General features: G+C 38.1%; 2 pseudogenes; both read right to left on the reverse strand.

The window, feature by feature from the left end:
* Window positions 1-4,678: 4,678 nt before the first annotated feature.
* LOC137234188 (eukaryotic translation initiation factor 2 subunit 3-like) lies at window positions 4,679-6,143 on the reverse strand (annotated as a pseudogene).
* Window positions 6,144-6,609: 466 nt separating this feature from the next.
* The window catches only part of LOC137235020 (origin recognition complex subunit 4 pseudogene), a 55,314-nt pseudogene continuing 36,202 nt past the window's right edge, over window positions 6,610-25,721 (reverse strand).

Genomic DNA, 25,721 nt, shown 5'->3' on the forward strand with positions numbered 1-25,721 from the left:
CAGTGGTCCTAGTCCTGCCTCAACTAACAGGGGACCTTCCGACTTGTCAAGTTAGCGCAACGACTCGGCAAGCGTTCCCTGATCTGATTCTGGCGGATAAGAAGTTCTTCGTTAATGAACCAGTCGACCTCATACTTGGAGGCGACGTTTATCATACTAAACGGTATACGGAAGAACGTTCTAAATACGCTTCTCGCCTAAGAAACCGTCTTCGGTTGGATTTTAACCGGTCGTGCAGATGCACCTCACCCAACCAATACGCGGGTATCCTTTTTCAATGAAATTAGCCTAGACAAGCAGCTAGCCGCTTTCTGGGAACTTGAAAACGTGCCTACACAAAAGATCCTGCCTATTGCGAAGCACTATATAAAAACACAACGGAAAGGAATTCAGATGGAAGATATAACGTCACCCTTCTATTCAAACAAAGCTTCCCAAAAATCTTCTGTTTGGGCCCATCTCTTAAGAGCATGTGCTCTCAGTTCTATCGGAACGAGACACGCCTAGCCAAGACACCGGCCCTGCAGACGGAATATAATAGGGTACTGACAGAATACGTCACGTTAGGGCACGTGTCTAAGGTGCACACCGTAGTACCACCACAATCAACTGATTGCTATTTCTTACCGCATCATGCGGTGATCAAAGAAGAAAGCACAACAACTAAAGTAAGGGTCGTATTCAACGCGTCGTGCCCGACATCCAATGGCACAAGCCTGAACGATGTTCTACACACAGGCCCAGTACTTCAAGCCGATTTAACGATACTACTCCTCCGATGGAGATTTTTTAAGTACGTTTTTAACAGCGACATTGAGAAGATGTACAGGCATATCTGGGTAAAGGAAAATCAAACTCAATACCAACGAATAGTTTTTCGCCTCAGAGCAGAGGACCCTGTCAGCGTGTATGAGCTCAACACAGTAACCTTTGGGGTCAACTGTGCCCCCTACCTAGCGATCAGAACCCTACATCAACTTGCAGATGACGTCAAAGCATCGCTGCCAATCGCAGCGCACATCTTGCGAAACAGTATGTACGTCGATAACGTCCTTGCAGGGGGGCATAGCATCGAGGCAGCAATCACTGCTCGCGATGAAATCACGGCTGCATTAAAGTCAGCAGGATTCCCTCTGCGAAAATGGATTTCTAATTGTAGTAGAATACTACAGAGAATACAAAAACCTCACAGGCTTACGGAAGACTTTCTGGAGTTCGAGGACGCGAGCATGGTAAAAACCCTAGGCATCCGTTGGAACCCGCATTCCGACTGCTTTTACTTCACAGCCAAACCAATCGAAAACCAGGACATCTTGAAAAAGAGAGCGATCCTATCTGCTATCACCAAGCTCTTCGACCCTTTAGACTGGCTCGCCCCAGTTATCATCGTAGCCAAGATATTAATGCAGAACATTTGGCTGGAGGGGACGGATTGGGATGAACCGGTATCCTCACTCACTTCAGATCGGTGGAAAACCTTTATGCAGGAGTACCCCGCCATTAACCAGATTCGTATACCTCGGTGGGTGCACTTCACCCCAACCAACGATATAGAAATTCACGGCTTCTGTGACGCGTCCGAAAAGGCCTACGCGGCTACGGTTTACGCGCGAGCTACGATCAACGATAGGATCTGCGGTTGTCTGCTTATGGCAAAAACAGGGGTGGCCCAGTGAAAACAATTTCATTACCACGATTGGAGTTATGCGGTGCCGTCTTGCTGAGACTTTGGAAACTGTGAAGGAGAACCTGAACTTAGGCATATTTAACATTCACCTATGGACAGATTCGACCATCGTCCTAGCATGGATTCGAAAACCCCCTTGTTCCTGGTCAACATTTGTAGCTCACAGGGTGACAAAAATTGTGGAAAAGGTAGGAACGAAAGCATGGCATCATGTTAAGTCCGCATCAAATCCAGCGGACTTAGCCAGCAGAGGACTTCCAGCCACGGACCTAGTCGACAACTCTTTGTGGTGGCAGGGACCTTCTTGGCTGCAAGAAGGCAAAGCGAAATGGCCATCTCAAGGCGAACAGGAATACCACACAGACATCGAAGAAAAACGAGTACAAGTGCTGCAGCAACGACCATCAACAATAGCGAGGATATTCTTTATCGGTTTTCCGATCTATCAAGAGCGTTGCGGGTAATCTCTTACATCATAAGATTCTCGAATAGAACTCATCCAAAAACTAAAACGTCCTTTAAAGCAGAGTCGCACCAGATTTCGCCTGACGAAATCAAGGCTACGACTAGCCGCCTCGTCAGGATATCCCAAACCAACCACTATGCCGAAGAAATAACTCTCTGAGAACTAGGAAATCCATCGCGACCAAAAGCGAGATTCTCTCTCTAGACCCCTTTATAGACGAAGATAATGTCCTTCGGGTGGGGGGTCGCCTCAACGCATCCAGGGACGTCCCGTCGGCGAGCGTCACCCGATAATCCTCCCTTACGCCTGCCGACTCACCCGTCTCCTAGTCCTGTTTGTCCACACCATTTCCATACATGACAGAAACCAACTAATGCTGCGGCTCCTACACACGCAGTATTGGATACCTCGGATCAAAAACATGATCCGATCCATCATTCACAACTTCAAGGCCTGTACGCTATTCCACAAACGTTCCCCGACGCAGCTCATGGGAATTCTTCCTGCGGAACGTACTACCTTTTCTCGGGCATTTACCAACACCGGGGTGGATTTTGCCGGACCGTTTGACATCAAGTCTTACAGCGGACGAGGATGCCGTATGTCTAAAGGTTACATCTGCCTATTCGTCTGCTTTTCGACTAAGGCGATCCACTTAGAGGCGACTAGCGACCTCAGCACCGCCGCGTTTCTCGCAGCATTTAGCCGGTTTGTCGCCAGACGAGGATGCCCGAAAAACTTCTATTCCGACAACGGGACAAACTTTGTCGGTGCGTCGAGGGCTCTCCGCGCAGAGTTCAAGGCATTCCTCGTTGATGCGCGGGACCAAACCCTCTCTAAATACGCCCACCAAACCCTGACATGGCATTTCATACCAGCAGCTGCTCCTCATATGGGCGGGCTGTGGGAAGCGGGAGTCAAGAGTTTCAAAACTCATTTCAAAAAGATCGCATCGGATCATAAATTTACTCTAGAGGAGTTTAGCAGCCTTCTGTGTAGGATTGAATCCTGTCTCAACTCCCGACCCTTAAGCCCATCGTCAATTGACCCGTCCAACCTGGAGCCACTTACCCCCGGACACTTCCTAGTCGGGGGCCATCTACTAGCGCCACCCGAGATTGACGTCAGCGAGAATCGCGCATCACTCGTCAATCGATGGGAAAAACTAAAGGCGCTGCATCAAACCTTCTGCAAAGGGTGGAAAACGGAGTATCTCACTGAACTGCAGAAGCGCGTTAAGTGGAAGCATCCACAATCAAATCTCAAACAGGGGGAGCTAGTCGTCATTAAGGAGGATAATCTGCCCCCAACGAATGGAGACTATGTCGGATAGCCAACCTCCACTATGGCGCCGATAACCGAGTTCGAGTCATCGAACTGGATACGGCAAGGGGACAAACCACCAGACCAATCACGAAATTGGTCCTACTACCACCCTCCAGTGAGGGTGGGGGAGACTTGTAACTCCCACCCGTTATAACAAACCGCGTAACCCAGCTCTCGTTCACCCCGAACGAGGCCAACAACCCGTATAACCCAGCCCTCGTTCACCCCGAACGAGGCCAACAGAACCTTACCGCAGATCCAATATCTGCCACAGCATACAATTACCCCACCAAGGATAGGCACATACTGGTCTTTTGCTTCCACAAATTTAAAGGTGAATAAATAGTATTTCATGTTTTCCATGAGTACTCATTAATATATATCTCTTTGTTATTAATATTGTTTTTTTTGATACAGAGATACATTACCCGTGTAGGAGTATGACAACAAAGCGCTCTCAAGCCATGCGACTAATAAACTCACGTTCCATTGTTGATTTTTTAAATAATTGATAATCGAGTGCTATTCTTGAACTAAAGTCCGCGAACAATTGTAAAGCAATGACGATCTTTAAGATTGTGTTTTCTTTGCTATTATTATCAACTAATAAAAACAAGTCTGTCATCACTAATATAGAACTGATTTTTCGTAAGCGAGCAAATGACTTGGAATAGTGGAATTCACATTTTTGTTTTTAAACATTAGACATCGTTATATTTTTGAATCAATAGCTAAAACGAATTCGGTATTCAGTAAAGATACTTTATCGATATTCCTTAATCTATGGTAAGCTATTGTGGCCCAGACCATGTCTACACATGCCCTAATCTATAAAAACCCACAACCGTTATTCAAGATGTTTAGAGATGTCCCATCCCTCGGAACTCCCTTATGTTTTTAAAATCTGCAGGTCAACCTTCTGATTTACAACGGTTTTGGGCGTTTTTCTTGTATCTTGTGCTTCCATATTGGGTTGAAGCCGCAAACTGTATCGACATCACTAGAACTTCTGTAGAATTACCGTCTATCGGAAGGAAAATTTGTATGGAAATACGAGTTATTAATTTACCGATGAGGAGTTAAAATGGAAGTGAAGACAATCTTGTTATATGTAAAATAAGTTCGTTGACGTCATTATTTTTGAAGCCACGGCACGCATACGATCAGCCAACGAGCCATCTGGGTGGAAGTGACCTTGATTGCAGGTTGCGCTTGTTGGTGTCGCGCGGAAATGGTAGAAAGGCTGACCATTACATTAAAACATTTTTTAACAGATTCCAGTGCGTTTTGTAACATTCCCTTGTGTCTGTAAAGAGTAAAGTTTAAAATAAGATATACACGATAGGTACATTAGATCAAGACTAAGACTAAAGACTCACTGGTTTTAACCCATTCTGCACCACCTGGTAAATACGAACGTTTATCGGCCAAGATTGTCAACGAATCAATATTTACTAATAAGATGTCACTTATTTGCAATTTCTCAACTCGTGCACCCAATAATCGTTACAAGAGGTAGTATGAAACTTCCAATTCAATGTAAATATCAGGAAAATTACCAATGGCACACAGCACCTGCCCAACAAGACGGTCAGTACGACATAATGTCGGATCTATTTTCGTACCGACACCAATCAAACCACTGGGCACTGCATATTGTAACTCATTTTGCTCAGCACACAATGAGACGATACGCGAAAAAAAATTGGTCTACAAATAATATTGCCTTCACTATCCTTTGTGACCACACCAGGGCGCACTGCAATTTCTTGTCCAACCTTGAGAACACCTCATAAAATGGAACCCCCAGCTACGCCACCTTTTAAATCGTTCACCTCACATCCGGGCTTGTTTACGTCGAATGAACGTATAAAGATTAATCGTGGAGGCGCTTGAAATCACGTTGTGGCACCGGAATCCTTTTTGTAATATATTCACACAATACATCGATATTGTATTTTATCTGAGCTGAAATTGGTATAATTGGTGCCCCTTCAGCTACTGTGCCCTGCACAAATTTTGTTATTTCTTCGTATTGCTCTTTAGCTTGGCTCTCTTTTACCAAATAAATTTTATTTTGCAAAATTAAGATTTGTTTGAGCTTCATTATTTCAATAGCAGCCAAATGCTCAGAAGTTTGAGATTGAGGGCAGGATTCGCTACCAGCAATTAACAATAGTGCAGCATCCATAACAGCAGCACCGTTCAACATTTTAGCCATAAGAATGTCATGACCGGGGCAATCTACGAAGTTTACATGACGTACCAACTTGAAGCGACCCGAACAGGAAGGACGTATACAAGGAAAGCTATCATCTTTGCTGGAGCCATCAGATATAAAACAAGCCGGTCGTGGACGTTTCGCATTTTCACATTTATAAATTTTAGCATTGGCATATCCGAGCTTGATAGTGATGTTTCTTTCCACTTCATTTTTAAAGCGTACAGTTTGAACTCCGGAAATAGCTTTCACAACCGTGGATTTACCGTGTGCTACATGTCCAATCGTACCAATATTGGTTGTGGCCTGACGCGAAATGACCTCTGGCGATAATGGGGTCAAATTTTCGATATCCAAGTTTTTCAGATCTTGCTTTTGCAAGTTTGTATTAACACCTATTTGGGTTTCTGTCGTCGACATTTTTATTTGTATTTTACTCTTAATCCACAATTATTAATAAATTTGAATTAGGCTCGTAAACGCTCGAAATTTATTTCACTTGGAAAGAAATATGCCAACTTATTTTTCTCTTTCTGCATATAAATTGGTGGTGTTTCGCCACTTGCCGCACGCATATGTCGCATAAATTGCAGTTTTGTTAAGTTCTTCGTCACTAAGATGTGTTGAATTACCAGTTGCCTTTACGCGACCAAGGTTTTCTTGAGATGGTTTGGTAAGCCGCATAAGTCCGTACCCAATGCCACCTGCCGAAACCAAATGGTTTTTCTTGTGTTTGTTCTGCAGCCCAAATGGCCGAATCTATTTCACGTTGCTTGCTGCCGCCCAAGAATTCGCCCACTTTATAGAAGTAGTTCAATGGAAATGCAGAAAATCTTATTCAAACTTACTTAATGTCAATGCATAGTTCTTAATTTAAATAAATAATTTAAATCATAGTCTATGCTTTACTTAAATTATGGAACTTGGCGCCCATTGCGATACCTCAGTGGGCAGCGTTTGATATTTATGTATTGCATCATTTATTTGTCCGTAAGTTAGCGCTAGACGATGCATTTCGAAATCTTTTAGTACTTTACCAACTACGCTAGAAATCGGTTGTATTACTTCCATGTGACGCAAACGTTCGAACGCCTTCAGGGAGACAGCACGTTCAATACCTTGCATAGTGGTTGAGACCTTTGCAAACTTAGTAAATCTTGCAAACACAATTTCAAAATTGAAAGGGTCACGATCATAAATTTCGGAATGGTGTTTTATAGCAATAACAAGACATATTTCGAGTACGGACAAGCCACAGAGTAGCTCAACTCTTGAATCAATTGTGCAGGTAGCAACCACTTCAGAAATCTGCTCTGATGTGATATGTGGCTGCGTATCCGGATCCAACTGAGCCACTAAGCGAAATAAGAAATTTTTTAAAAATGATTCGCTCTTGTCCATTTCGTATAATGTACGCAAAAAGGAAACAGCTAGCGAATAGTCATCATCAATTAAACCGGCTATGTGGATTATTCCATGAGTCGACATATTTTCTATTAAATTATATTTGGATGGATTAAAATGTTGGCGGTGAATTGTTAACTCAGTCGAATTAAACATTTTTAAATGAGATACACGCTATTTGCTTCAACTTTTTTTTCATGAGGTATGCTTAATAACAATTCGAAAAGATCCACATACCTTTCAAATGTACTAGCTGAGGGAAAAAGGAAGATTTGTCTATGAGAAAATCTAGATTTGACACGTTTTTCCAGTAGCTCAATAACATCTAGGCGGCAAGTTGCTCCTATTACACATATTGGCGCTTGTGCTGATTGTGACACGTCGAACAAATTGTATAGCAATGTTTGATTGTGGTGCGCACAAAAGAGATTGAACTCTTCCAATATGAATATAACGCTTTTTGAGCGTTTATCTCCCGATTTTAAACATGCAAAAGAAAAGCTAAATTTTCATGCGAACGAACCAAAAGCTTTACCATTTGCAGCATTTTCTAATTGCATTTGTACAGTAATTGATTTCAATGCCAGCTTATCGTCTGTATGCAGGTTTCCATTCAAGTGCACCAGAGTTGTATTTTTGTTGAAAATCGGACAAAGCAACAAGGCCAGCAAGCACTGCATTTATTAATGTAGTCTTCCAGAACCTCGCGGCCCAATGAGTAACAACGAATTTGATTCCCCAACTCTGCAGTGCGTTATAGTAGTGGCATGGCGAATTCATACCATTTGGTATTTACCATCCTCTAGAAATCGATTTTTTTCACTCAGGTGGTGCTAGCAAACCACCCAAGTTGTAGCAGAGTACCTGAAAATAAAGAATAATAAAAAGAAAAAGAGGTTGAAATAATTTTTTGCAAAATTATAAAATGGGAACGATACTAGTATACTTACCCAGCACAAGTTTTCTTCATAGTGAAAATTCATTCAAAATGTCTCTATACTCATTTCCATGAATGAATGACATTTTGAATGAACGAATCAAGGTTGCCACTCGATGACATTTCCTTTTGTCTTTTCTTACGCCCAAAACACATTGCGCGCGACCCCATGGGATCACTAGTGGGATCCGCGGGATCCAACAAACTCGAGTATCAGTACCCAAACAACTTTACCTTTTTTTCCCGACAAATGAAAATTTTGTTTTAGTTTGACAATTTGGTGCACAAAAACCCAATCAAAATCAACTTCCTTGTGAGAAAAAAATGGTGAGCCACTCGAGACCGAAATAATGTAAAACATAAACAAAAACATGTCACACTCAATAGTGGTCTCGCTTTCATGATAGAAATTGTTTGTGTGTATTGAATTCCGATAAAGTTTCATCAGTCCTTTCAGCTTGAAATCCAAGCAAGAATAAAGTAGTGTCATATATGCTTTGGATACTACAATCAAGGGAGAAGTTAAACTTTTTAGAAAAGACTATAAATTTTATGTCGCGTCACTCAGACGCGAACTGTCCCTAAATAATTGCATGGCATGACCATTATGTCTCATTACGCTGCCAAATTGGCAGCACCGCACAGCTGTCTCACTCCAATGAGTGGAAGAGTTATCAGCTGACTACTCCACAAAATTGCCACACTCGATAGTGTAGGCTATTCCCGCCAGGGTTGTGTTGAAATCAACAAACACACCACAATTTGTGATTCTCACAACATGGCCCAAATCAACACAAAGAGTGTTCCCAGACAGCGAATAAAGGCCTCTTTACACCCGTCGCACATTTTATCTGCACGACGTCGCTTAAGGGACAATCTCATTCACCAGCTCTCGTCATTCCACGTCATTTGACTAGTCATTTTACGGTCATAGGTTACATTCATAGTCACATTTGCACGGGCGCGGGTAAGTTTTTTGACCAAATTTTTGTAGGGCAATTACAAGGAGCCGTGACAACACGGGTTTACCGTGATATACCGTATATTATCGCGTATTGCCTGTCTTACGCAAACACCAAAAAATATAGTTTGTCCTAAGTCTATATTTAATAATTCTTCATTTTACTATTGGTGGCTTTCAATATCAGAATTTTCATTCCGATGAAGCTATTTTCAAAACTAAAGATAATTTTAGGCGTATGTCAATCAAAGTTTACTAAACCTAACAGTGGGTTCAACCACTACGCGTCATTATATCGGCAGAATAACTTAACCATATGCCACCAACCCCCTTAGAATGCAAAACAAATATTAACAAGTTCCCGTTCCAGAATGACGGGTTTCTCGGTCAAACGCAACAAGACGGAGCAACGCGTCGACTCCTTCACCGTCTCCTTCCGGTTGTGCCAGAAGAATCACGGCATACGACTATGCCCGCTGTACAGGGGAATGTCGGCAGAAGAACGCCTCTGGGCCGCCCTTATATACCGGCACTGCCCCAATTGCCTATCGCCGTTCCATCGGTTAGAGATATGCCCTAGCAGCGACCGTTTCCACCGCTGCCGTGAACCACGCCGACGAGGTGCTATCGATCAACTTCACCGAGAACACACGATCGTGGGCCCAACAGGTCGAAGAGGAGGAGAAGGAGATGGAAGAGTTCACGAGAAGTGCAGCTGCCTTAGCCATCGCCCCAATGGCCAGTGGAGAAGCACGATCCTTCCGACCACTGCTTCAGCACGAGAAATAGAAGGCAATCCAGGACCAGACAAGCAATCAGAGACACATGGAACACGGGGATGGCGCGGAGACATGTCCTCTCCGCCCATCGCACCGCAATGCCAGTGGGCGCCGGGGCGGCGCGGAGCCGCGTCCGTTCCGCTCGACCCGACGCTCCACTGGCAGAGCGGCCCCGTATCAGCCATGCAAAGAGGGTACCACCACCACTGTCGTTCCACATCAGGCGCACCCCACCGGCTTCAGGACAGGGCGCTTACGGGAAACCCACGACGCGATGACGATCACCCGAGCATTTATTGCTATCGCTCCTACAGCGATCGTACGAATAGAGGCAGGGGGGCGCCTCCATCTGGTGCGCGCACTCATTGATCCCTGCGCGCCGACGTCCGTGATAGATGCGCATCTGGCCAACGACCTCCAATTCGAACGGCTTAATACGGCCAGAACTACGAAGTGCACACTAGTGTTGCGCGGGAAATATGGGGCAACAAATCGCACCACGACTCAGGCAACGGTGGTAGCACGGCATACGCGTCTCAACCCAACCGCGACGATAGACTCCCCGGTCGCCGCACCATTCCAGTTTATGAGACTCGCAGAGCCGACGTTCTATCTATCTGCGCCGGTTCTCTTAACACTCGGGGCCGACGTGTACGCCATCATTATGTTTAGTGGCACAGCCCCAGCAACGGTCAATGGGCTCCTCACGCAGCCGACGATCTTCGGACTGGTCGTTTCAGGAGCGTTCCAGCCATAACGTCCAGCCTTTATATAATACATAACCATTACACCTAGAGAGAGAAAAAAAATTACATCCAATTAACCAGGTGCATTAAAAACCAAGCAACCCCACGTACATGACCACTAACGTTTTTCTCTTTCATCCACAGTTCAGCGAGGCTGCATTACTGCGAGCACGGATGTCCGCCGGAGATTGTACTTACGATACAACCATACCTACATATCATATTTTTAATTTACTAGTTTATCCTGCCTTGGGACGGTTGCTGGCGCACTCATCGCGTTAACTTGTTCGCCGCAAGGGGTCGGCATGTTTAGGCCACCAGCCTAAATATTTCGAACCACCCTAACGCGCATTGGTTATTTTATTATTAATACCGGCAACGGCTAACACCAGCCGAGAGCTAACTTTGAAGGGTAAAAACTCAACGAAAGTTAGCTATCGGCAGGTGCCGCGGACCCTTTCGCGGTCTTGACTCTTTCTTCTATTTTGGAACGTTCACGAGCCAGCAGCTAGCCCCAGGTGAGTAATATAAACCAACCATTTCCCACATTTTCCATTTTTTACTAAGTGCGATTTTCATTGTAATTAATATTTGCAAATTAATAATTTTCATAAATGTGAATTTTCAAAGTGCACGGTGAATTGTCGATTTAATTGATATATATAGTTTTTCCGCATCATAATTGCGCTCATCCGTGCGCATTTGAATTAATAAAATCATAATTGTACGCTTTGAATTGCCAAGTGTAAATTTCTTATATCTTAACTACTTGCACTTGCAGTAAGATTGCAAGTAATCACTTTGATAAATTTGAATGTTTTAAGTGCATTTTGTATTTCCATTAATTTCGTTCTGCACTACTGCATATTAAATCGTAATTGCTATTTATATTGTGAAATAATTAGCTTTCCTGATGAACAGGAAGTTTGTGAGAGTTGCATTTTTATAAACACATAATGTAGCTCGTCGCTAATTCCTTTCTATATATTTTATAAATAAATTGTGATTACTAGGTATTAATTCTTCTTTTTTTATTTCTTTTATTTGCGTGCGATCGCGCCCTACGACATGGGTGCCACATTCCCCCCGCAACAATATATATATATATACTATATATATATACTATATATATATACTATATATACCACCATATATATACTGTATATACCACCGAACTTTATGATTTTTTCAGACAACAACGTATGCTATCTACGTAAGCATTCGTTGAAATTTGAAGCCTCTAGCTCTTAAAATAGGGCAGTAATTACGAAAAGTTTCTAATCTGAACAATTGGTTGTGGGGAATATATTCTATATATACGACCGATCTCATCAATTTTTTCAGGCAACAAAATGTGCAATATACGAATTTATATGGTGAAGGTTGAAGCTTCAATCTGTTAAATTGAGTAAAATATGACAAAAATCCTCTTTTTCTAAAAATCGGTTGTATAGAGGATATATGCTATAGTGGTCCGCTACGGCCGGTTTCGACAAATGTCTAATTGGACACCCAAATAACCCGCTCACCAAATTTTATCAAGATATCTCAAAAATTGAGGGACTAGTTTGCATACAAACAGACAGACGATCAGACGGACAGACGGACATGGGCAAATCAACTCAGCTCTTCATCCTGATTATTTCGGTATACTTAATGGTGGGTCTATCTATTTTCCTTTAAGGACTTACAATTTTGGGTTTCGTGAAGAAATTATTATACCATTTCATTTTCATGAAAGGTATAAAAATCGATAGGTACTTTGTGTGAGGATGCAAAGCTTCACGTTTTTTGTGGTCTGCATGTAAAAACTATGACTAGGAATCACATATTTCAAAAATATATGACATAAACGTAACTATTTGATGAAATTTGATGAATTTTGAAGCTTCTAGCCGCAAAAAAGGGGCAAAAATGACAGTTTATATGAAGCATATAATATATATACCACCGATCTCTATGATTTTTTCAGACAACAATATATGCTATATACGTAAGTATTTGGTAAAATTTGAAGCTTCTAGCTGTTAAAATGGGGCCGAAATCGCAAAAAAAAAATATATATGCTATATATATATATATACCATCATATATATATTATATATATCACCGAACTCTGTGATTTTTTGACACACAAATACATAATATATACGTAAGCAATCGGTGAAATTTGAAGCTTATAGCTGTTAAAATGGGGCAGAAATTGCGAAAAGTTTCTTATCTGAAAAATCGGTTGTATGCGATATATATTATATATACAACCGATCTCTATGATTTTTTCAGACAACAATATATGCTATATACGTAAGCATTCGTTGAAATTTTAAGCCTCTAGCTCTTAAAATAGGGCAGTAATTACGAAAAGTTTCTAATCTGAACAATCGGTTGTGGGGGATATATTCTATATATACGACCGATCTCATCAATTTTTTCAGGCAACAAAATGTGCAATATACGAATTTATATGGTGAAGGTTGAAGCTTCAATCTGTTAAATTGAGTAAAATATGACAAAAATCCTCTTTTTCTAAAAATCGGTTGTATGGAGGATATATGCTATAGTGGTCCGATCCGGCCGGTTCCGACAAATGTCTAATCGGACACCCAAATACACCCGCTCACCAAATTTTATCAAGATACCTCAAAAATTGAGGGACTAGTTTGCATACAAACAGACAGACGAACAGACGGACAGACGGACATGGCTAAATCAACTCAGCTCTTCATCCTGATTATTTCGGTATACTTAATGGTGGGTCTATCTATTTTCCTTTAAGGACTTACAATTTTGGGTTTCGTGACGAAATTAATATACCATTTCATTTTCATGTAAGGTATAAAAATAGGTTGGTACTTTGTGTGAGGATGCAAAACTTCACTTTTTTTGTGGTCTGCATGTAAAAACTATGACTACGAATCACGTATTTCAAAAATATATGACGTAAACGAAACTATTTGATGAAATTTGAAGCTTCTAGCCGTAAAAAAGGGGCAAAAATGACAGTTTATATGAAGCATATAATATATATATCACCGATATCTATGATTTTTTCAGACAACAATATATGCTATATCCGTAAGCTCTTGGTGAAATTTGAAGCTCCTAGCTGTTAAAACGGGTGGAAATTGCGCAAAGTTTCTTATCTGAACAATCGGTTGTACGAGATATATACTATGTATACCACCGATCTCAATGATTTTATCAGACATCAATATATTCTATACGCGTAAGCCTTGGTGAAATTTGAAGCTTCTAGCTGTTAAAATGGGACCGAAGTCGCAAAAAAAAAAATATATATATATACTATATATACCATCATATATATATTATATATATCACCGATCTCTATGATTTTTTGACACAACAATATATACTATATACGTAAGCAATCGGGGAAATTTGAAGCTTATAGCTGTTAAAATGGGGTAGAAATTGCGAAAAGTTTCTTATCTGAAAAATCGGTTGTATGAGAAATATACTATATATACAACCGATCTCTATGATTTTTTCAGACAACAATATATGCTATATACATAAGCATTTGGTGAAATTTGAAGCTTCTAGCTGTTAAAAAGGGGCAGAAATTGCGCAAAGTTTCTTATCTGAACAATCGGTTGTATGAGATATATACTATATATACCACCGATCTCAATGATTTTTTCAGACAATATTATATGCTATACATGTAAGCATTTGGTGAAATTTGAAGCTTCTAGCTGTTAAAATGGGGAAGAAATTGCGCAAAGTTTCTTATCTGAATAATCGGTTGTATGAGATATATACTATATATACCACCGGTCTCTATGATTTTTTCAGACATAAATATATGCTATACACGTAAGCATTTGGTGAAATTTGAATATATCTAAACGATTTTTAAGATAAATATAAAATAAAAAATAGGTAGGTACTTTGTGTGAGGATGCAAAGCTTCACGTTTTTTGTGGTCTGCATGTAAAAACTATGACTACGAATCACGTATTTCAAAAATATATGACATAAACGTAACTATTTGATGAAATTTGATGAATTTTGAAGCTTCTAGCCGTAAAGAAGGGGCAAAAATGACAGTTTATATGAAGTATATAATATATATACCACCGATCTCTATGATTTTTTCAGACAACAATATATGCTATATGCGAAAGCATTTGGTGAAATTTGAAGCTTCTAGCTGATAAAACGGGGCAGAAATTGCGCAAAGTTTCTTATCTGAACAATCGGTTGTATGAGATATATACTATGTATACCACCGATCTCAATGATTTTTTCAGACATCGATATATGCTATACATGTAAGCATTTGGTGAAGTTTGAAGGTTCTAGCTGTTAAAATGGGGCCGAAATGGCAAAAAAAAATATATATATATACTATATATACCATCATATATATATTATATATATCACCGATCTCTATGATTTTTTGACACAACAATATATACTATATACGTAAGCAATCGGTGAAAGTTGAAGCTTATAGCTGTTAAAATGGGGTAGAAATTCCGAAAAGTTTCTTATCTGAAAAATCGGTTGTATGAGATATATACTATATATACAACCGATCTCTATGATTTTTTCAGACAACAATATATGCTACATACATAAGCATTTGGTGAAACTTGAAGCTTCTAGCTGTTAAAATGGGGCCGAAATCGCAAAAAAAAATATATATATATACTATATATACCATCATATATATATTATATATCACCGATCTCTATGATTTTTTGAGACAACAATATATACTATATACGTAAGCAATCGGTGAAATTTGAAGCTTATAACTGTTAAAATGGGGTAGAAATTGCGAAAAGTTTCTTATCTGAATAATCGGTTGTATGAGATATATACTATATATACAACCGATCTCTATGATTTTTTCAGACAACAATATATGCTATATACGTAAGAATTCGGTGAAACTTGAAGCTTCTAGCTGTTAAAATGGGGCTAAAATTGCTAAAATATATATATATACTATATATACCACCATATATATACTATATATACCACCGATCTTTATGATTTTTTCAGACAACAATATATGCAATATACGTAATCATTCGTTGAAATTTGAAGCTTCTAGCTGTTAAAATGGGGCTAAAATTGCGAAAATATATATATATACTATATATATATACTATATATACCACCATATATATACTATATATACCACTGATCTTTATGATTTTTTCAGGCAACAATATATGTTATAAAGGTAAGCATTCGTTGAAAGTTGAAGCCTCTAGCTCTTAAAGTAGGGCAGTAATTACGAAAAGTTTCTTATATGAAGATTCGGTTGTGAGGTATATATACTATACGACCGATCTCATCAATTTTTTCAGGCAACAATATGTGCAATATGAGAAATTATATGGTGAAGTTTGAAACTTCAATCTGTTAAATTGAGTAAGATATGACAAAAACCCTCTTTTTCTGAAAATCGGTTGTATGGAGGATATATGCTATAGTTATCCGATCCGGCCGGTTCCGGCAAATGTCTAATGGGACACCCAAATACACCCGCTCACCAAATTTTATCAAGAAAAGAAGAAAAATGAGGGACTAGTTTGCATACAAACAGACAGACGGACAGACGGACATGGCTAAATCAACTCAGCTCTTCATCCTGATTATTTCGGTATACTTAATGGTGGGTCTATCTATTTTCCTTTAAGGACTAACAATTTTGGGTTTCGTGACGAAATTAATATACCATTTAATTTTCATGTAAGGTATAAAAATAGGTAGGTACTTTCTGTGAGGATGCAAAGCTTCACGTTTTTTGTGGTCTGCATGTAAAAACTATGACTACGAATCACGTATTTCAAAAATATATGACGTAAACGTAACTATTTGATGAAATTTGATGAATTTTGAAGCTTCTAGCCGTAAAAAAGGGGCAAAATGACAGTGTATATGAAGTAGATAATATATATACCACCGAACTCTATGATTTTTTCAGACAACAATATATGCTATATACGTAAGCATTTGGTGAAATTTGAAGCTTCTAGCTGTTAAAACGGGGCAGAAATTGCGCAAAGTTCTCTGAACAATCGGTTGTATGAGATATATACTATGTATACCACCGATCTCAATGATTTTTTCAGACATCAATATATGCTACTCACGTAAGCATTTGGTGAAATTTGAAGCTTCTAGCTGTTAAAATGTGGCCGAAATCGAAAAAAAATTATATATATACTATATATATATATACTATATACACCATCATATATATATTATATATATCACCGATCTCTATGATTTTTTGACACAACAATAAATAAGATATACCTAATCAATCGGTGAAATTTGAAGCTTATAGCTGTTAAAATGGGGTAGAAATTGCGAAAAGTTTCTTATCTGAACAATCGGTTGTATGAGATACATACTATATATACAACCGATATCTATGATTTTTTCAGACAACAATATATGCTATATACGTAAGCATTCGGTGAAATTTCATCAATTTTTTCAGGCAACAATATGTGCAATATGAGAAATTATATGGTGAAGTTTGAAGCTTCAATCTGTTAAATTGAGTAAGATATGACAAAAACCCTCTTTTTCTGAAAATCGGTTGTATGGAGGATATATGCTATAGTTATCCGATCCGGCCGGTTCCGGCAAATGTCTAATGGGACACCCAAATACACCCGCTCACCAAATTTTATCAAGAAAAGAAGAAAAATGAGGGACTAGTTTGCATACAAACAGACAGACGGACATGGCTAAATCAACTCAGCTCTTCATCCTGATTATTTCGGTATACTTAATGGTGGGTCTATCTATTTTCCTTTAAGGACTTACAATTTTGGGTTTCGTGACGAAATTAATATACCATTTAATTTTCATGTAAGGTATAAAAATAGGTAGGTACTTTCTGTGAGGATGCAAAGCTTCACGTTTTTTGTGGTCTGCATGTAAAAACTATGACTACGAATCACGTATTTCAAAAATATATGACGTAAACGTAACTATTTGATGAAATTTGATGAATTTTGAAGCTTCTAGCCGTAAAAAAGGGGCAAAATGACAGTGTATATGAAGTAGATAATATATATACCACCGAACTCTATGATTTTTTCAGACAACAATATATGCTATATACGTAAGCATTTGGTGAAATTTGAAGCTTCTAGATGTTAAAACGGGGCAGAAATTGCGCAAAGTTCTCTGAACAATCGGTTGTATGAGATATATACTATGTATACCACCGATCTAAATGATTTTTTCAGACATCAATATATGCTACTCACGTAAGCATTTGGTGAAATTTGAAGCTTCTAGCTGTTAAAATGTGGCCGAAATCGAAAAAAAATTATATATATACTATATATATATATACTATATACACCATCATATATATATTATATATATCACCGATCTCTATGATTTTTTGACACAACAATAAATAAGATATACCTAATCAATCGGTGAAATTTGAAGCTTATAGCTGTTAAAATGGGGTAGAAATTGCGAAAAGTTTCTTATCTGAACAATCGGTTGTATGAGATACATACTATATATACAACCGATATCTATGATTTTTTCAGACAACAATATATGCTATATACGTAAGAATTCGGTGAAATTTGAAGCGTCTAGCTGTTAAAATTGGGCTAAAATTGCAAATATATATATATATACTATATATACCACCATATATATACTATATATACCACCGATCTTTATGATTTTTTCAGACAAAAATATACACAAATACATCCGCTCACCAAATTTTATCAAGATATCTCAAAAATTGAGGGACTAGTTTGCATACAAACAGACAGACGGACAGACGGACATGGCTAAATCAACTCAGCTCTTCATCCTGATTATTTCGGTATACTTAATGGTGGGTCTATCTATTTTCCTTTAAGGACTTACAATTTTGGGTTTCGTGACGAAATTAATATACCATTTCATTTTCATGAAAGGTATAAAAATAGGTAGGTACTTTGTGTGAGGATACAAAGCTTCACGTTTTATGTGGTCTGCATGTAAAAACTATGACTACGAATCACGTATTTCAAAAATATATGACGTAAACGTAACTATTTGATGAAATTTGATGAATTTTGAAGCTTCTAGCCGTAAAAAAGGGGCAAACATGACAGTTTATATGAAGTATATAATATATATACCACCAATCTCTATGATTTTTTCAGACAACAATATATGCTTTATACGTAAACATTTGGTGAAATTTGAAGCTTCTAGCTTTTAAAACGGGGCTGAAATTGCTCAAAGTTTCTTCTCTGATCAATCGGTTGTATGAGATATATAGTATATATACCACCGATCTCAATGATTTTTTCACACATCAATATATGCTATACACGTAAGCATTTGGTGAAATTTGAAGTTTCTAGCTGTTAAAGTGGGGCCGAAATCGCAAAAAAAATATATATATGTTATATATATATACTATATATACCTTCATATATATATTATATACATCACCGACCTCTATGATTTTTTGACACAATAATATATACTATATACGTAAGCCATCGGTGAAATTTGAAGCTTATAGCTGTTAAAATGGGGTAGAAATTGCGAAAAGTTTCTTATCTGAACAATCGGTTGTATGAGATATATACTATATATTCAACCGATCTCCATGATTTTTTCAGACAACAATATATGCTATATACGTAAGCACTCGTTGAAATTTGAAGCCTCTAGCTCTTAAAATAGGGCAGCAATTATGAAAAGGTTCTTATCTGAACAATCGGTTGTGGGGGATATATACTATATATACGACCGTTCTCATCAAGTTTTTCAGGCAACAATATGTGCAATATGCGAAATTATATGGTGAAGTTTGAAGCTTCAATCTGTTAAATTGAGTAAGATATGACAAAAATCCTGTTGTTGTTGTTGTTGTTGTAGCGATTAGGTTACTCCCCGAAGGCTTTGGGGAGTGTTATCGATGTGATGGTCCTTTGTCGGATACAGATCCGATACGCTCTGGTAACACAGCACCATTAAGGTGCTGGCCCGACCATCTCGGGAACGATTTATGTGGCCACATTGAACCTTCAGGTCATCCCTCCCTCCCCACCCCCAAGTTCCATGAGGAGCTTGGGGTCGCCAGAGCCCCGTCTGTTAGTGAAACGGGATTCGCCGCTCGAAGGTGAGGTTGACAATTGGGTTGGAGAAGCTATATGTTGCGCTACACAACCCCTTGAATCCCCAAAAATCCTCTTTTTCTGAAAATCGGTTGTATGGAAGATATTTGCTATAGTGGTCCGATACGGCCATTTCCAACAAATGTCTAATCGGACACCCAAATACAACCGCTCACCAAATTTTATCAAGATATCTCCAAAATTGAGGGACTAGTTTGCATACAGACAGACGGACAATTTTGGGTTTCGTTATGATTTTTTCAGACAACAATATATGCTATATACGTAAGCATTTGGTGAAATTTGAAGCTTCTAGCTGTTAAAACGGGGCAGAAATTGCGCAAAGTTTCTTATCTGAACAATCGGTTGTATGAGATATATACTATATATACAACCGATCTCTATGGTTTTTTCAGACAACAATATATGCTATATACGTAAGCATTCGGTGAAATTTGAAGCCTCTAGCTGTTAAAATGGGGCAGAAATTGGCCAAAGTTTCTTATCTGAACAATCGGTTGTATGAGATATATACTATATATACCACCGATCTCAATAATTTTTTCAGACAACAATACATGCTATACACGTAAGCATTTGATGAAATTTGAAGCTTCTAGCTGTTAAAACGGGGCAGAAATTGCGCAAAGTTTCTTATCTGAACAATCGGTTGTATGAGATATATACTATGTATACCACCGATCTCAAAGATTTTTTCAGACATCAATATATGCTAAACACGTAAGCATTTGGTGAAATTTGAAGCTTCTAGCTGTTAAAATGGGGCCGAAATAACAAAAAAAAATATATATATATACTATATATATACTATATATACCATCATATATATATTATATATATCACCGATCTCTATGACTTTTTGACACAACAATATATACTATATACGTAAGCAATCGGTGAAATTTGAAGCTTATAGCTGTTAAAATGGGGTAGAAATTGCGAAAAGTTTCTTATCTGAACAATCAGTTGTATGAGATATATATACTATATATATAACCGCTCTCTATGATTTTTCCAGACAACAATATATGCTATATACGTAAGCATTCGGTGAAATTTGAAGCTTCCAGCTATTAAAATGGGGCTAAAATTTGAAAAATATATATATATATATATATATATATATATATATATATACTATATATATATACTATATATATATACTATATATACCACCATATATATACTATATATACCACCGATCTTTATGATTTTTTCAGACAACAATATATGCTATCTACATAAGCATTCGTTGAAATTTGAAGCCTCTAGCTCTTAAAATAGGGCAGTAATTACGAAAAGTTTCTTATCTGACCAATCGGTTGTGGGGGATATATACTATATATACGACCGATCTCATCAATTTTTTCAGGCAACAATATGTGCAATATACGAAATTATATGGTGAAGTTTGAAGCTTCAATCTGTTAAATTGAGTAAAATATGACAAAAATCCTCTTTTTCTGAAAATCGGTTGTATGGAGGATATATACTATGGTGGTCCAATACGGCCGGTTCCGACAAATGTCTAATCGGACACCCAAATACACCCGCTCACCAAATTTTATCAAGATATCTAAAAAATTGAGGGACTAGTTTGCATACAAACAGACAGACGAACAGACGGACATGGCTAAATCAACTCGGCTCTTCATTATGATTATTTCGGTATACTTAATGGTGGGTCTATCTATTTTCCTTTAAGGACTTACAATTTTGAGTTCCATGACGAAATTAATATACCATTTCATTTTCATGAAAGGTATAAAAATCGGTAGGTACTTTGTGTGAGGATGCAAAGCTTCACGTTTTTTGTGGTGCATGTAAAAACTATGACTACGAATCACGTATTTCAAAAATATATGACGTAAACGTAACTATTTGATGAAATTTGAAGCTTCTAGACGTAAAAAAGGGGCAAAAATTACAGTTTATATGAAGTATATAATATAAATACCACAGATCCCTATGATTTTTTCAGACAACAATATATGCTATATACGTAAGCTTTTGGTGAAATTTGAAGCTCCTAGCTGTTAAAACGGGAAGAAATTGCGCAAAGTTTCTTATCTGAAAAATCGATTGTATGAGATATATACTATGTGTACCACCGATCTCAATGATTTTATCAAACATCAATATATGCTATACGCGTAAGCATTTGGTGAAATTTGAAGCTTCTAGCTGTTAAAATGGGGCCGAAATCGCAAAAAAAAATATATATACTATATATACCATCATATATATATTATATATATCACCGATCTCTATGATTTTTTGACACAACAATATATACTAACGTAAGCAATCGGTGAAATTTGAAGCTTAAAGCTGTTAAAATGGGGTAGAAATTGCGAAAAGTTTCTTATCTGAAAAATCGGTTGTATGAGATATATACTATATATACCATCGATCTCAATGATTTTTTCAGACAACATTATATGCTATACATGTAAGCATTTGGTGAAATTTGAAGCTTCTAGCTGTTAAAATTGGGAAGAAATTGCGCAAAGTTTCTTATCTGAACAATCGGTTGTATGAGATAAATACTATATATACCACCGGTCTCTATGATTTTTTCAGACAACAATATATGCTATACACGTAAGCATTTGGTGAAATTTGAACATATCTAAACGATTTTTAAGATAAATAAAAAATAAAAAATAGGTAGGTACTTTGTGTGAGGATGCAAAGCTTCACGTTTTTTGTGGTCTGCATGTAAAAACTATGACTACGAATCACGTATTTCAAAAATATATGACATAAACGTAACTATTTGATGAAATTTGATGAATTTTGAAGCTTCTAGCCGTAAAAAAGGGGCAAAAATGAGAGTTTATATGAAGTTTATAATATATATACCACCGATCTCTATGATTTTTTCAGACAACAATATATGCTATATACGTAAGCATTTGGTGAAATTTGAAGCTTCTAGCCGTTAAAATGGGACCGAAATCACAAAAAAAATATATATATACTATATATACCATCATATATATATATTATATATATCACGATCTCTATGATTTTTTGACACAACAATATATACTATATACATAAGCAATCGGTGAAATTTGAAGCTTATAACATTTAAAATGGGGTAGAAATTGCGAAAAGTCTCTTATCTGAATTATCTGTTGTATGAGATATATACTATATATACAACCGATCTCTATGATTTTTTCAGACAACAATATATGCTACATTCATAAGAATTCAGTGAAATTTGAAGCTTCTAGCTGTTAAAATGGGGCTAAAATTGCTAAAATATATATATACTGTATATATATACTATATATACCACCATATATATACAATATATACCACCGAACTTTATGATTTTTGCAGACAACAATATATGCTATATACGTAAGCATTCGTTGAAATTTGAAGCCTCTAGCTCTTAAAGTAGGGCAGTAATTACGAAAAGTTTCTTATATGAACAATCGGTTTTGGGGGATATATACTATACTACCGATCTCAGCAATTTTTTCAGGCAACAATATGTGCAATATACGAAATTATATGGTGAAGTTTGAAGCTTCAATCTGTTAAATTGAGTAAGATATGACAAAAACCCTCTTTTTCTGAAAATCGGTTGTATGGAGGATATATGCTATAGTGATCCGATCCGGCCGATTCCGGCAAATGTCTAATGGGACACCCAAATACACCCGCTCACCGAATTTTATCAAGATATCTCAAAAATTGAGGGACTAGTTTGCATACAAACAGACAGACGGACAGACGGACATGGCTAAATCAACTCAGCTCTTCATCCTGATTATTTCGGTATACTTAATGGTGGGTCTATCTATTTTCCTTTAAGGACTTACAATTTTGGGTTTCGTGACGAAATTAATATACCATTTCATTTTCATGTAAGGTATAAAAATAGGTAGGTACTTTGTGTGAGGATGCAATGCTTCACGTTTTTTGTGGTCTGCATGTAAAAACTATGACTGCGAATCACGTATTTCAAAAATATATGACGTAAACGTAACTATTTGATGAAATTTTATGCATTTTGAAGCTTCTAGCCGTAAAAAAGGTGCAAAAATGACAGTTTATATGAAGTATATTATATATATACCACGGATCTCTATGATTTTTTCAGACAACAATATATTGTGACGATTTTGCTTGCAAATCCTCTTATTTGCAATCCTCTGCTAAGTTCGAATCTCTAAACTGTTGAATAAATAACTCCAATTTGTAATAATGCAAAATGGCCTTTATTAAAGTACTTCACAATAACAAACTGTGCAACGAATAGCTTGCTTAATAACCACACTGATTGATATCTCAATGAAACTCTACACTGCTATTGCTCGCTAGATATCGTCTTAATCAAACTGCTTGACAACTCCAATCAAACTGAATTACTTCTTACTCGCCTGCATCGCTTTTATAGTTTACGCTGCATACTTCTAGGCTCTTCGATTTCCAGAAGTTACTAGTTGTTTCGGCTACAAAATCGCCAGCCACAACTACGTGCACAAATTATTGCTCTCTCTTGTGACAACTCAGATAAGGTACATGCATGTGTTTGTAGTTTACAGTCTCCCACACACACATAAGCGTATATAAATTCATCGGTGTGTGACATCTCATCTCTCGCTGCCTTGTATGTAAATGTTGCTCGCCGGAATGTGTACATATGTGTAGACGCAATTATTGATTCGTTTATGTAGATACATAATGATTGAATTATTGATGTGCATTCACGTCACTGCTTAGATCGGCTTAGAGCTGGCAGCACTCCTTAGTTTTGCTAATATTCGTAACACTGCCCTCCACCTAAGTCTGATCGTCCCGATCAGACAAATTTCTCGATCTAAACGCTGCTAATCTCTCCAAATGAACCACTTTCATTTTGGTTCGTGGTTTGGTAGTGGTTTGTATGCGGTACACTACATCGTTGATCCGTTTTACAACTTTGTATGGGCCTTCCCAGTTACACTGCAATTTCGGGGACAAACCTTTTTTTCGTTGTGGGTTGTATAGCAGCACCAAATCTCCTTCCTGAAACCCTTCCGAATTAATTGCTTTATCGTACCTCGCTTTCATCTTGTCACTCATAATCTTTGCTCGTTGCCTTACCAGATCGTGTATCTCTCTCAGCTCTTCTTCTAAGACATCAGTGGATTTCTTGACATTCCTCTCCGCATCGGCATCTATCCCATACTTCAAATCAGCTGGCAGTCGAAGGTCATTGCCAAAAATTACCTTTGCGGGAGTTTGGCCCGTTGTGTCATGTACTGCCGATCGGTAGGCCATCAAGAATAATGATATGTGTGTATCCCAGTCCTTATGGTATTTGTCGACTACTTTCTTTAAATGCTCCTCCAATGTTCTATTGAAACGTTCCACCATACCATCGGACTGAGGATGCAATGCAGTTGTCCGTGTTTTTCGAATGCCCAACTTCTTGCACAGTTCTTGGAACACAGCTGATTCAAAATTCCTGCCTTGGTCAGAATGTAACTCCATTGGTACACCATACCTTGCAACCCATTCGTTTTTAACCACTTCTGCTACTGTTTCTGCTTCTTGGTTTGGGATTGGGTATACCTCTGGCCATTTACTGAAATAATCCATAACCACCAGTACGTATTTGTTTCCGCGGTTGCTAGTAGGAAATGGACCTGCGACATCCATGGCGATCCTTTCAAATGGTGCACCTGAAATATACTGCTTCATCTGGCCACGACTTCGGGTTTTGGGCCCTTTCGCTCTGTTGCATACCTCGCAATTGGCAATCCACTCGGTGACCGACTGACGGCAACCAACCCAATAGAATCTCTGCTTAATTTTCTCGAGTGTCTTCGTGATTCCAAGATGGCCTCCACTTGGACCATTGTGCAACTCGCTGAGCACGTCAGGAATCCTCTTTCTGGGAACAACTATAAGTTTCTTCTTGCACTGACCATCCTCACTCTCCCATACTCGATGCAAGCAACCGGATATCAATTCCAAACTGTTCCACTGTGCCCAATTGTCCTTCCGGATTACGGAACT

This window comes from Eurosta solidaginis, chromosome X (genome assembly GCF_040869045.1).
Source record: "Eurosta solidaginis isolate ZX-2024a chromosome X, ASM4086904v1, whole genome shotgun sequence".
NCBI lineage: Eukaryota > Metazoa > Arthropoda > Insecta > Diptera > Tephritidae > Eurosta > Eurosta solidaginis.